This window comes from Sarcophilus harrisii, chromosome 2, assembly GCF_902635505.1.
Source record: "Sarcophilus harrisii chromosome 2, mSarHar1.11, whole genome shotgun sequence".
Lineage (NCBI taxonomy): Eukaryota > Metazoa > Chordata > Mammalia > Dasyuromorphia > Dasyuridae > Sarcophilus > Sarcophilus harrisii.
In genome coordinates this window covers 497,370,141-497,385,583 of record NC_045427.1, presented here as the reverse complement: position 1 = coordinate 497,385,583, position 15,443 = coordinate 497,370,141, and positions in this window count along the sequence as shown.

Below are 15,443 nucleotides of genomic sequence, written 5' to 3'. Positions count from 1 at the left end.
GAAAGACATAGACACTGAAACAGAGAGACAGAGATAGAGACAGACATACAGAGACAAAGACAGATTGATAAAGAGAGCCAGTGAAGGGAAGAAGGATGGGAGAGTAGGATTTATTCTAAATGTACCAATAATAACAGTCCTTTCAGTTTGGTAGACTCTGTCAAAGTTTATGATCTGGTCTCATCTTTAAGGACCCAAATTTATCTCCATTACACTATGAAGCATTAAAGTAGGACTTCTATAGAAAATTAAGGAACACTATATCTAAAAATGATATAAAGTATAGCAAAAGAGTTAAAAGAATACAAATTTATATACAAGTGATAACCCTTCTCATTCATCTTCAACTTTTGATTACTGCTTGATCTAACCTTGGCTTTATGGTATTTCTAAATTTGAGAAGATCACTTTTTAAACTTACCATGAAATTTTCTTAGCTTAGTTATGGTCATTCTTGATTTTCTTTTGTGATTCAGGATACTTCATATGGTTTATACAAAAAAAAACTTACATTGTGTTTTGATTTCTACTAATTAAAGACATTCTTTTGTCATTTCCATGACCTTAGTGATCTTATCTTCATGGAAGACTCTCTAAGTTTGTTTTATGACTTCTTTTATCTCATTTTGTATTTTTTTTTTTTTCACAAATGAGGGCAAAGTCTTTTCCATGAGTATGTTTTTCTAATGTCATTATGGATCTTAGATCTTACACTTTGTGTGTGTGTGTGTGTGTGTGTGTGTGTGTGTGTGTGTGAGAGAGAGAGAGAGAGAGAGAGAGAGAGAGAAAGAGAGAGAGAGAGAGAGAGAGAGAGAGAGAGAGAAAGAGAAAGACAGAGTCAGAGACACAGAAAGACAAACAGAGAAATAGAGAGGAGAAAAAGAAAGAGACACAGAGACACACAGAGAGATTCAGGTATGTTCCAAATTTGCCATATAACTTCTCTTGATAGTCCTTTAATTAATTAAAAATTATTTTTTACCTAACTTCTGCTCTTCTTTGATCCTTTATACCTTTCGAGGTAAATCAATAATATTATTTTTAATTCATATACAATAGTTAAATTTATTTTTAAACATTAAATATTTGCAACTATTTTACCATGTATGACAGCCTAGTCTCTGAAACAAAGTACCCATTTTTAAAATATCCATACCCATATTTATGGAATAGTATTTAATACATTTAAAAAGAACTTGATGAAGTTTTAAAGCAGAAATATGAAATGATTTTCCTCTGTAGTCTTCAGAGAGACATCAACCTCAGACATCTAAATGCCTTGCCAATCAGTCAAACTCAATGTAATAATGGGCTATGTGCCATATTACAAATGCCATCTATAAAGTTCAATCCTAAATTTTTACCAGATATGTTTCCAACACCATTATTCCAAGTGCAAATTCTAACCTGTGAGTTGAGGTTGTCTAGGCTGATCTCTTGAATACTATTGAGACAAGCATGATGACATATAAAGACAAATTGGTGTCACTCACTAGTGAATAACTAGCAAGTCAAAGATGAGTGTGATTTGCCACATAAAATAGAAAGATTCTATATCCCTTGTTTAAATATAATGGTCCATTTACAGTAAAAATTTAATAAGTCCTTTAAACTATCAATTATACTTACCAACTAAAACTACCCATCTTCTAATATTCATCCTCTTTTCCAAAGGTCATTTTTTACTAAACACACTTATATTGACCACACCCATATGTCCTCCTGGTGATAGTTAAGGGCAGAAGAAATTTGTTGTGAAGCTGAATTCTGAATTATGGGGGGAAAATTAAAGCCAACTCTAATATCCCAATGGATAGGCTATAGGTTTGGATGTACCAGAGTTTTATCAATTCACCACATTAAAACTAAATCCTTTGAAACAGAAAAACAGGGAAGAAAGAGTGGTCTCAAAATCATCTCAGGACACAGATATAATATATTATTCAAACTATGAAAGATGGGGGTTATAGGAGTTCAAATTCAGGAGGCAGTCATAATCTTATGAATGAAAAAAAACTATTTTAACTAAGCTGAAAATAAGTCATTCAAACTATTTATTTCCATTATGCTCATGACTCAGATTTTTTTCTCTCTCTATTTTTGTTTGAACCCCAAACTAAGTAATTTTACCTGGAATTTTGTAATATTCTGACTAGCTTTCTGGAGGGCCTTTGGACCAGCCTAGGTTTCAGCAGAATAATCACCATGAAAATGGTCAGTGATAAAGTCCAAAGTCTTTATTGTCTCCTTCAATTTCCCAGTCTGTGTTAATAGTCTCAGCCAATCAGCCAGACAGCAGTCTGCACATCTCAATGTAATATTCTGCTTTCTCCATCCCCCAAGTTGGGGTGTCAAAATGCACCATTGCTTTCTAGAGCCCCCACACTAGGGTGGATTAAAATATAGTGTCCAGACTGGCTTTCTAGAGGATCTCAGGACCAGCCTTAGTCCTTGGTCTTGGTGGAGAAGTGATGAAGGCAGGAGAGCCACCTGGCTGGTCAAGTCTTCTCTTTTGTGGCTGAGTTTGTTCCCATTTTATATACTCTATTACAATTAAATAAATTCATCATACTGAATACAAGTCAGTCATATCACTAGGGAACCATTATTTGTTGTAAGATAAAATCAATAATACTGAACTAGAGAAATATTTATCACCATGCTAAACTAGATAACCATTGTCTTATGAATTCCACTGAGTTAAGAACTTGTTGGAAGAATCCTTGCCTCAAGTTTATTTCTCCAGAGTTCTGGCCCATTACAGAACTTGATATCTTCTTCTCCTTACTATTCCCTCTTCCCAAATGTCTATTTAAAAACATCAAGTTTATTTAAAGTTCTAGTGTCTGTTTTTTTTTTTTTTAATTATCTTTCCACCTTCTTACATCCTTAAATTAGTCTCATCCACCAGAATACAAACTCCTTAAATTCAGGGATTATTTTTTTTTTGTTGTTTTTGTTTCTTCTAAGTCCAGGGCAGTACTTTGCATATGTTATGTACTTAATAAATGCTCATTGAATTAAATTGAACTGGAGCCAATCACGTCTGTCTAACAATTAAGGAAAGTATAAGACTAGAGGTGTCAGACACATGGCTACCTATAACCCTCTCAAATGAAGCTCGAACCAGATTAAAATGCAATTATGAAGTATTTAACAAAACTGGGAACATTTAACAAAATACAATTTAATAAAATATTTTACAAAGTAAAACAGATAACATTACAGTTTAAAACTAGGTCAATATATGGTTCACAGGGGTACTTATATTTGAATTAGTGACTACCATTTCTATTTGAATTTGTCACCACTGCTTTAAACAATACAGTTGAAATAGCTGTAAGAAATAGCCTCCTTTATGTTCATAGAAGTGGAGAACCTATAATATTAATTACTTATTTGTAAAAAAATCCTAATAATAATAATAATATTAATGACAATTATTATTATTATACCCTGCATTTATTATACTGTTATTCATATTTAGTAGAGGTAGGTAGGGTGACTCAATGTTGGGCCTGGAGGTAAGAAGACTCATCTCCTCGAGCTTAAATCTGGCCTTACAAACTAGCTATGTGACATTATGCAAGTCACTTAACCTTATTTGCTTCAGTTTTCTCAGTTTCCAAAATGAATGGGAGAAGAAAATGGCATACCACTTCAACATCTTTGCCAAGAAAATCCTGAATGAGATCACAGATTTGTACATGACTGAAATGATTGAACAAAATTCATATATGTGACACTTTAAGATTTGTAATGGATTTTCATTGCAACAATTTTCAAATTTGTAGGAAATAAATTATCTCATTTTTGAGATGAGAAAACTGAGGTGTGGTGAGGCTCAATGGCTTTCTCATATTCACATAATGAATATGTATCAGAATCAATACTTGAACCCAGGATTGTCAGTTCCTAGTTCAGCACCTTTTTCAGTCTACCATGGTGACTAGGTCTAACTAGCATTCCTCCCACAAACTCTGTCATTTCTTCTTTTTCTCAAAATAAGAGAAAATCTAATAATCAAACTCTTAACAACTTTTAATATTTAAAGTGACTTTGACCTCATGGTGTTTCTAGGTGATTGGACAAAGAGGAAGGGTTTTGAATAGAATTTAGATAGTTTATATGTAACTTTACCCAAGTGGTTCAGGGGAATTTAAGCACGGATTATATAAACCATGCTACATGTGGGACTCTCAAACCTACCTTTCGGGTTATTTTGCTGGCTCCTAGAAGATGCACCATAAAAGAAATATACTCTGGACTATATTTGAATGCCCTTATCATCACAGACTCAGCCCTTACTGCAAAATTGAACCTTATTACTAAGGAAGATACTAAGCATATCCACAGTACATAAACTGCCCAGAGAAAAGAAAATATAGACATAAAGAATGTTCCCCTGCATTTCTTCTTATCTGTAAACACACCAAGAAAAATATAAAGAAATCTACCAGTGTCACAGAAACTTCCCTAAAAGAATCAGACCATACTTTTCCTGAGCTCCAGAAGTTTATCTGAATCTGATATTCAAAATGCCAAAAGTCAAATCTGCTTAAAAGGATCAAGATTATAGCCAACCTAAATTTTTATGTACTGACAACAGTCATTACCCTTCCTCTCCTTATATATATGACTTAGAGGAAATCTTTGAACCTTTCTGGGTCTCTGTTTCCTGATACGTAAAATAAGTAGAATGAATGGCAATGAGAATTTTCCAATTCTGGTTTTACTTTCATTCATATCCCCTAACTTAACTGGTTGTGGTCATGGAATCAGACTTCTTCCTCTGTTAACACCATTGAATAACCACTTTTTCCTTAATGTTCATTTAATCCATATTTATCACTCCATCATGTTTGAGATAGCTGTTATCTATCAATTTCTGGGACATTCTTCCTTCATCAAGGAGTTTAGTGACTGGCTCACTATTTTCCTTTCTACTTTAACTCCCGCTCTCATACTAGGAGAATATCTTAATCTTCCCTTAAGTAGCCTAACTTTCCAGCTCCTCAATCTACTCAATTCTTTCCTCATCACATTCCCTCAAGTGACAAAAACTAGTAATGATGGAATTCCCTGCAGACTCTCCAACCATTATCATTTTCCTTTCTTGTCAACTATGTCAATCTTAAGGGCTCAAAGTTAAATCTCAGAGTTCATATTTCAGTGATTTAGATAATATTTTACATATTTTTATTGATATCGATAGTTTGGATTTTTTCCTTTTGAAAATTGTTTCTATTCATGGAATAATTTGCTTTTTTACATTTAAGAGCGTTCCAGTTCTGTTTTACATAAAGGATATAGACTGTAACCAGAAAAAAAAAATAGCTTTTGGCAGAAATACAAGATCTATAAAGCTAATCCACTAAGGGACAGGAAGAAGAGATTACTTTTTAAGAGACATCTAAAAAAAATCTTAATTGCAATATACCTAATAAACCTTGACTCTTTCATAAAGGAAACCACATCCATTTATGAGTGAGCAAGCCATTTGTATTTATTAGAAAGAGACATCCTCATTACGGTATTTGTGTGATGGGGAAAGAGACTGGTGCATTTTATTTTAGGAGGAATCCCCTTCCACAGGGACACTTAATCCCAGAGAATCTACAGCAGGTAGCGAGGGTCTATTCCTACTTTAGCCCCCAATATTATCCTCAAGAATACTGCATAACTACAAGCTTTCAATCTCCTTATTTCTCTTTAAGTCTCTTAAGTTGCTTTTTTCCAACTCGGTTTCAACAGGAAATCACTCATTTCATTCCTCCAGAGTTTTTTTCTTCACTGGTCTATATTTCAAAGCCTCTCAGTTTTTGTCCCCTCCACCCCATTTTCTCTTCCTTTATTCCAATTTCTGATAAAGATGTATCCTTTCTTCTAAGGCCATCTAATTCTTTTATTTATGACCTTGATCCTTTTTGTCATTGCTGCTGCTGCTGCTGCTGTTATTCTTCTGTCATTTCAGTTATGTCTGACTCTTTGTGACCTCATTTTGAACTTTCTTGACAGAGATACTGAAATGGTTTGCCATTTCCTTCTCCAGCTCATTTTACAGATAAGGAAACTGAGGCAAACAGGGTTAAGTGACTTGCCCAGGGTCACACAATTAGTAAGTGTTTAAGAGCAGATTGAACTCTGGAAGATAAGGCTTCCTCATTTTAGGCCTAGCTTTCCATCTACTATGCCATCTAACTGCTTTTGATCTTATCTACTTCATTTTCCTTTGTGAGCCTCTTCCTTTATTCAGGCTGCTTCTAATTCTCAATTTCCCTTCTGTTAATTAATTTTATGATGGCAACATTTCCCCCATCCTTTTAAAAAAAAGCATTTTTCTTGACTATCTCAGCCCTCTATCATCCTATGTCACCTCTCCACCCTTTTATAGTCAAACATTTAGAAAAATGCCGCATTTCTGTCCCACCACTGAATTCTTTACCCTTTTGCAAACAGGCTTTGTCCATACCACTTCACTGAAGCAGAACTCTTCAAAGGTTACCAATAGTCTCTTAAGTGCCATTTCATAATTTGGCTCCCACCTACCTTTATAGGTTTCATTTAAAATTCTCCTCTGCACACATATTCCATTCCTGTCAAAGTGACTTAATTTCCCCTGAAGTAAGCATTCTACCTATGACCTTTTCCATAGACTCTTCCCCATGCCAGGAATGCCCTCTCTCCCAGACTGCTATCTTTTAGAAGCTTTGGCTTTTTCAAGGGTCAGCTTATGCTCCCCCTCCTTTATTATCCTTTTCTGTTGCTTTTACTTGATTGTGCTTTCTCCTCAAACAATCAGTTTACATTTTGCATAACTTTAATAGAATGTAAACTCCTTGAGAGAAGAAACTTTTTTTAATATTTACTTTTTCTTTGTATTCTTACACCCACTACAGTACCTTGAATATTGTGGGCACTTAGTAAAAATGGATTGGATTAAGTAAAAGTGAACCTTCAAGAACCATTTAAGAAAGTGTGATTAAAATATAGAATAGATAAAGGCAGAATCATAAGGAACCTCTCCTAGATTCAATCCACTGCCACATTTTCACAGTGAGCCTCATAATCTTGGTATTTTTAAAAGACGGTAGCAAATCAAGGTATCTGAATGATGCCCAGAAACTGGACAATCTTTTCCAATATCCTAGGCTGGGCAATAATAAAACTGGGGATAGATGCTGCAATAGGAAAGGTGACTGATTTGTGTTACTTTATCTTGATGAGACAGACAATCTCCCTGGAGAAAAGCATTCAGTTCAAGAGACATTTGTTTACTGCATTCTTCATACTCTAGAAGCCAGGATTACAAAGATACATATGCTACAAAGTACCTCTTAATGAGTTTCATAGTTTCATAGGAAGAAATAAATGTGCCTACAAAACAATAACATAAACTGGGTTATGGAATAAATACAAAGAAAAGATTAAGGCAAAATACTTTAAGTGGTTTGAAGAAGGTAAAGTGGAAGGGATGATTAGGAAAGGCTAATGAACAATGTTTGGTATATATATTTTTTGTTGTTTGTTTACTCACTTTAGTTTTATTCATCTCTTTGTGACCCTATTTGGGCTTTTCTTAGCAAAGTTACTATATGGTTTGCCATTTTCTTTTCCAGCTCATTTTATATATGAGGAAACTGAAGCAAAAAGGTTCACACAGCTAAAAGTTATCTGAGGCCACATTTGAACTCAGAAAGATGAACTTGCCTGACTTGACTTGCACTCTATCTATCTACTGCATCACCTAGCTGTCCCTACCTGGCATATAGGAATTTCCTAATAAATGTTTCCTATATAATTCACTTTAGGAGAAGATGGCATGTGATCTAGACCTGGAAGGTAGAGAGGATCTTTCACAGACAGAGATGAGGGATAAGGCAAAAAAGAATTTACACATTTAGAAAATGATATGGCCTGCAAAGCATGAATGACATGAAATGCATGATGAGAACAAGGGATGAAAATAATGTATGTAAAGTGCTTTGCAAAATTTAAAGCACTGTATACATATCAGTTATCATCATCATAATCCTAATGATAAGCTGTTAATGCTTTTTACTGGTAGAATCTGAATCAAAAGTTTCATAGGAGAGTATGTTAATTTGTGTATTTGTACATGATGGCCATAGAGATTTAAGAGAACAGTAGCTTATAAGACAAGAACATAAGTCATTTGCAAAGTAATATTAAATAGATAAGAATATTTACTCACTACCACTTGGAAAACAGAAAATATAGCCATGAATTTAAATACATAGTTGCTCATAATGGATTGACTTTCTCTATATGTACATTTTTCTTTGTAGCATTTGAGACTTTTAAAAAAGAAGTGGCTTTCTGATCCTCAGTGATCAGTGACAGGCAAAAACCTGATATGGATTTTACTAGTTCATTCTAGTATTGATTGATTGATTGATTGATAACTGAAAGTATATGAAAATATAATATAAACAGGAACTTCCACTGAAGAATTCTTCTGGTTTTTACCTCACTTGGAGAACTAGACTTGAGACAACTTAAGCAGAACATGACAAAGAGGGGACTTGGAAGACAACCATAAGGGCCAACTGATGTTCTACTTGCCTTAATTATGAGAGTTTCATTGAGGATTATGATGTGGCTATATTATTTGCATGTATACTGCTTGTTATATTACCCAGACTGGTGCAAGATTGACCTAAGAAACAAGAGAAGGTGGAGCAATGAATAGAGAACCAGTGTTGGAGTCACGAAGGTTTTTCTTCCTGAGTTCAAATATAATCTCACACATTTGTTAGCTGTGTAACACCCTGCAAGTTACTCAGTCTTGTTTGCCTTGGTTTTCTTATCTGTAAAATATGGTGAGGGAACTGGCAATCCATTCCAGTGTCTTTGTCAGGAAAACCCCAAATATGGTCACAGAGAGTAGGATGTGGCTGAAAAAATAATGAATGACAAATAGTATCTTGAATCATTATTTTTTTGCAAAGAAAATAATATTTTAAACATTTTGAAGAAATCTTGCTATGAATACTTTCATAAATAGAAGAATACTTATGTAATGTAAATAATCAGCAACTTCATGTATTTTATTTTTTATAAATGCAGATTTCAGATATCAGGCTTTCTTAAAGAGACATAAGCATGTTCAGTTTTCCTGCATTCTGATTTCACAGGTAAATTAGCAAAAAATAAGAGATTTCAAAAGAAAGTACCTAGTGATTTTTTAAGCACATAATTTCATTTAATTTTATTTTTAAGTTTAGCTCTTCAGTAAACATTTTTAAATGAATAAAATATATTATTATATGTTGCTTACATTCAGATGATGTTTGTGAAAATAATATTAAAACGACTATGTCTCTTTTCTGAGTTACCTTCCCAGAAAGGTACACTGGACACAAAGCAAGTTATTTTGCCAAAAGGATGCAGTTAGGAGGTTGCAGTGAGCCAAAGTTTTGTTCATTCCCAGACGCCCTTGCTAGTGTTCACTGGCTGATTTTGCTGAGCTGTGTACTTCAAACTGGCTTAAATTAGTCTTGTGGACAATTGTTTCTGCAAAACATCGTTTTTCTGTGTCCTACCTGTTTCAGAGAAAAACCTTCCATTTTCTTCCCCAACCCTTACTCAAACCTCCCCCTAGTGGTTTTCAAGCATAAATTTCTCCTGACTCTCATAGGCTGTGGACATCCTTATTTGGTTGCCCCAGCACTAGTGTATAATTTTTTCCCTAATAAAACCTTTCTTCATTCCACTCAACTTGAACTGCTCTGAATGTGAGAGGTAGACTGAAAGCCTGCCATTTTGTATATATGGAGGGGGTAAGGAAAGGAAGAGAATTTTATCTGTAGTTACACTTACAGTCAATCCCTGCAAGGCAACATTGAGTCAAGGGAGTGAGCCAGAGTTTTATGAAACTCTTTCAGAGAAATGGTACAATTAGAGATCCCTAGTTCAGGCCCTCATTACCCCTGGAGGTCTGTGCAGGATTGAATTTGCAAACTCGTCCTCATTAGCACCAGGCTCTAATCAACTGAACTGACCCAGATAATCATTTAAGATGTTACTAGAATTGAAAGTATTTAGAAAGAACTAAATCCAAGCAAAGCAGCTCTTCAAAAAAAAAGGCAATTTGAACTGGGAGATCATAATCTAATTCCGGTGTGTATTTGTGGTATACTTTTTTAAATCCTGGAAGCTTTTTTATTGTGCTGAAATCCAATCCCAAAAGGTTTTGACCTTCTCTTGCTTGTATTTTCCCCCATACTAGATCTTCCTTAATAGCAGTTGCTCCTGAAATCTTAAATCTAAGATTTAAAAAAGAATATAATATGAAAATCTAGTGAGAAAAAAACAACATAATGTATTGTAAAGGATGGAGAATCACTTCTGTGTGTGTGTGTATGTGTGTGTGTCTGTGTGTGTCTGTGTGTGCATGCATATGTAACAGAGAGATAAAAAGACAGATAAAGAGGCAGAAGCAGAGAGATAAGAAGGAATGTGGAGGTCAGAGTTTAAGTGAAGTGGAAGGGTTTATGAAAGTTGGCATTTGAATTGGGTTGATGAGTAGGAGTTAAGGTAGTTAAGGTAGAAAAAAGTATTTTAGATAGAGAGGGAGCATTTTGAATAAAGACAAAAAGATGGAGGTGAGAATGCTTGGATGTCTTTAGAAAATTATAACTAATCAATGTTATTTTGGAGTGTGAAAGACAATAATGGGAGACACATTTGCAAAGACAGATTTGGGCCAAATCATGAAGAAGCATTATCATTAGACAGAAGAGTTCAGAGCTCAGTCATAGCTAGTGGAGAGTCAAAGTTTTCAGGAGTATGTATATTTTTATATAAATGTGTATGCCGGGTTGATGATAGGATCAGTACTATAGTATAGCAAGATTAATCTGACAGCAATAGGTATGGTGATATTCATTGGAGAAAGAATCAAGTTATGGAAATCAATAGTTATGAGACTATTTATTTCAATAGTTCAGATAAAAGAAAATTAATTAGAATTCTAGGTCCAAATTTATTATCAACTAGTTGTTTATCTTTAGATATATCACTTAATATCTATAGGATTCAATTTATTCAAACTCTAACCTGAGGGAATTAGAGTCAAGCTAGAAGTAACTTTCTAGTCTGAAATTTATATTTTCCTTGGTGATATCTTATATCTTGGTGATATCTGGTATAGTCTTGGGGATAGAAACAAAATGAAAGAGGTTGAGGAGTAAATGAATGATGAAGTAGAGCCAACAAATGGAGATTTGTCTCCTAAAATATTTAATAATAATAATAAAGGGAATATGGAAGATTCAATGGAAACTCAAATAGCTAGAATAATTTAAAGCTTTTTTTTTTCTATTTTATGATGTGAGGGACCTAAATTTGCTTCGTCAGTGAACCAGTGAAGGACATAGAAGATGCTAAAAAGAGAAAAAATATTGTTGCAGGAAGCAGGGATGCTATTGAAGACCCAAAGTGAAGAGTAAATTTTAGAAATGAGAGACATATTTCTTCTTTAATGACATAAGGATATGAGTTCTGAAAATACACCTGAGGGTAAATAAATGAAGTTTTAGTTCAAGCTGATATCAGAAATATATCTAAAGTGGTCTCTGAAAAGCCTTTTCATAAAGACGTAAATCTTACTGGATTAAGTAAGAAGTACTGCTACAGGACATTACACACACACACACACACACACACACACACACACACACCTTTGCTTTGAAGTTTGCTATGAGTATTGCATTCACCCATGAATGAATAATCCAAATCATTTAAAGACACAGAAGTCAATCCCTTCAATTCTATTTACATTTATTTGATTACAGCTAATCATATTTAAATCTTGTTGTATAATTTTGCCCTTATACACTAACACAATGACAACAGTGCATCTGCATGAGTTTTGCTGTTGCTTCTGTCTCAAGTGTCTCTAGTGTTGACATTTATCCATCTCTTATGCACCTCAACAGTACCCCTCAAGTGAACATATGAACAAGTGAACATATATAGAAATGTTGAGGTGAAAATGATGAAAGTTAAAGGAGCTCATGTTTGTTAGCTTTGTACAGTTCAGTTTTTGTAGCGGTAGCTAGATGGCTCAGTGAACAGAGTGTTGAATCCTCAGTCAGGAAAAACAGAATTCAAATCTGGTCTCAGACATTCACTAGCTGTGTGACTCTGGGCAAGTCACTTAACCCTATTTTCCTCATTTTCCTCATGTGTAAAACAAGCTGGATAAGGAAATGGAAAACTACTCCGGTTTCTTTGCCAAGGAAACCCCAAATGGCATTACAAAGAATTGGAATGACTGAAACAACTGAACAACAACATAGTTCAGGAGAAGGTGGAGTCATTTATAAAAGATAAGAGGGCCTGGGCAGAGCAAGGGAGTTGGAAATAGAAAATGGCATAAGATGACTGTTGTGGGAGACAGTCTCTTAAAGATAAATAAACTAAATATTGAGCATTTTAAAAGTCCTAACTGGTTAGATAGCATTAACTTTTAGTGGAAACTACTAGTGGCTTGTTTTTGTGACCATCTTTAGTCATATTTGGCAACCCAGGAGTAAAAGCAGATAAATTAGATAAAGGATGATGATATAAGGGAGCAATTAACAAGATTGATACATTTAAAAGCCAAGAGAATAAAGGAGTGTAGAGTGATATGTGAAAATAGCAAAATGGTTGATCATAGGGTCCAGGAAAGATATTGAATCAAGTGAATATAGAATAAAGGAAATGGGATGGGATAACAGTCAGTCAATTAATAAATAAGCATTGATTAAGTGCTTTATGAAATGTCAGAAAAGTCTAGGGGTTTAGAAGTGATGATGAAGTTAAAGAACATATTCAGTAAAGTTGGTAGAATAGGAAGGAAGAAAAATGTCAATCGGGCCTATGGTCTGAAAGGGGAATTTCTGAATTTATTGAAGAATTTTGAATTATTATGAAGCCAAAAGAATATAGTCTATTGTGGGGAGGATGAACGGAAATGGAAAATGGAGTCACTGATCAGAATTTTGGAGGTAAAGGAGCTATGAAGCCAAGAGTTGAGAAATACTAAGCATTTTCATTATAGGGAAAAAAATGAACGTGTATTTAGAGGACATGTAGAGAGATCCTTGTTCTCTTCTCTGCTACCTCTGAAGCCTTGGCTAAAAACTAAACTTTTCTGGTCTACAGTTTTCTTTTCTGTAAAATTATGTGGTTGGATTCAAAGAACTACTGGGGTCCTCACCAAATCTAATTATTTGATACTATGGATATTAAAAATCACAGAAAATGGTTTCTAGGGATGGAGTAAAGACTAAGTCACTGGAGTTTTTAGGAAGCTTTAAGAATATCCCGAAGATCAGTAAAAATGGTGAGATGATGGTAAAAATGTGTTTCAAAAGAGGAAAAAAGAGGAAAAACAGAGAGGCAAAAGATTGCAGCAATATTTTGGAGTTAGGAATAATGAGAAGGAGGAGGAGGAAGAGGAGGAGAGACAAAAATAAAAGGAGGAGGAGGAAGAGGAGGAAGAGAAAAGGGGGAGGAGGTGCAAGTAGAAAAGATGTAGGAGGAGGAAGAACAGAGAGAGAAGGAAGAAAAGAAGGAGGAGATAGAAAGGGAAAGATGAAAGAGCCAGAGAGGAAGACATACAGAGATCAATAAACAATGTGAAAGAGACAAAAAGAAGTCACAGCGAAGTCAGTTTTCTTTTAAGATAAAGAGATGAAAGGAGTGCTGGTAGAAGAGGTAGTGAATATAGGGGATTTTGCTCACAATAGAACAAGACTTCCAATGCAAGTGGTCAATAATAACTGAAATGTTTTTAATGTTTTCATGCTTGGAAGATGTTTTACATTTTCTCCTCTGATCCTTATATCCACTGAGAGAGGTACTCACTGGTATTATTATCCTCATTTTGCAGATGAAAAAATTGAGGTTTGAGTGGATTAAAAGATTTCAGTATAAATACAGGACTAGTAAGGATCATAGATATTTTAAACCAAGTCTTGCTTATTCCATCCACATGCCACAATGAAACCACTATGCCACCCTAATAGGGAGAGAGAGTTATGTTGTATGAGGGTAAAAATATGAGAGAAAATAGTCTGTGAAGGGCTCAGATTGTGGGGAGATTTTCTCCTAAGGTTATGGATGTGGATAACAGGTAAAGAGAGGCAAAGAGGTTTGAGAAGTTAACATTAGTAAAAGGTCAACGAATAATAGACTTAGAGTTGGAAGAGACTTTAGGAACCATCTAGTCCTAATCCTTCATTGGGATGACCGGCGTATTTTAAAATCAGCTGGAGTCAGGAATTCAGGTTAAGGGAAAATCCTCAATCTTTATTCTTTGTGGAGGTGAAGGAGGGTGGCGATAGAAAGTGAGAGCAGCCATGCCACGAACCCGACCAGCAGTCTCTCTGCCTCTCTCTCCGCCCCTCTGTCTGCACTCACCAAAATCGTTCCTACATCATTTCCCATACAACACCTCAAAACTTGCACAGAGTGGGCTGGGGCCATTCTTTCTTCAAGCATATCTATTAATAGAGTATGGTCCAATTACTATTTAGCCTCACGTGCTTGGGACCTCAGTGTATCAATTCGAGTTTCAGCCCATTACACTTTATTTTATGGAGAGAGTCCAGAGAAGTTACATGGTTTTCCCAAGTAGCAGAATTAGGTTTTCTGTTCCAGTGTTGGAAGGAAAGGTGGGCCAAAGAAGGCTGCTAAGTAAGCTAAGCAATTATTATCCTAAAAGAGTTTGTGATACAAAATCAAGTAACAATTAAAATGACTGCTTGGTGAAGTAATGAGGACCTGTAAACTTTCCTTCTCTGAAGTAATAGTTTAGAGTAAATATTGGGAGATGAGAGGAGGAGAAAGAATAAAAACAGTCACTGAAGTCTCATATAAAGTTCTATTTAGTAAGCATTCTGTTTCTTGGTCAGATGAAATATAATGTAAAACTGTGAGCTGTGTTCTATTAATTGGTTTTACATTATTGTTCACAACTGAGAAAAATAGGGAGCTAGTAAGTATGTATTACCCCAGAATCCCAAGAAAAAAAATCAAGTGTTCAATTTCTTTTTCATGAGCATTACTAGCTCAGGAATTAGGGACATAGTCACACTTGGAGGAATAAAGTTCCCACTGTCATTCAAAAAAATTGGATAAAAGCCAAAAATTGACATAAAGCATTGATAATATTAGTTAATACTAAAATAAATGCTAATGATTTTAAATAATTATTAAAAGATCAATTTTACTTCAATATGCTTTACAAAAACTATGATTTTTAAAAATCCTCACAATTATGCAGCATTTCTTTGCCTTCTTTCACTCCCCCTCTCCCTCTCTCCCTTCCCCCCATTATCTATGCTTATCTTTTTTGTTTCTGAATTTCATGATCTAATGTATCCAAGGTATCACTAACATCAAGATCATATTACAATACATTTTGA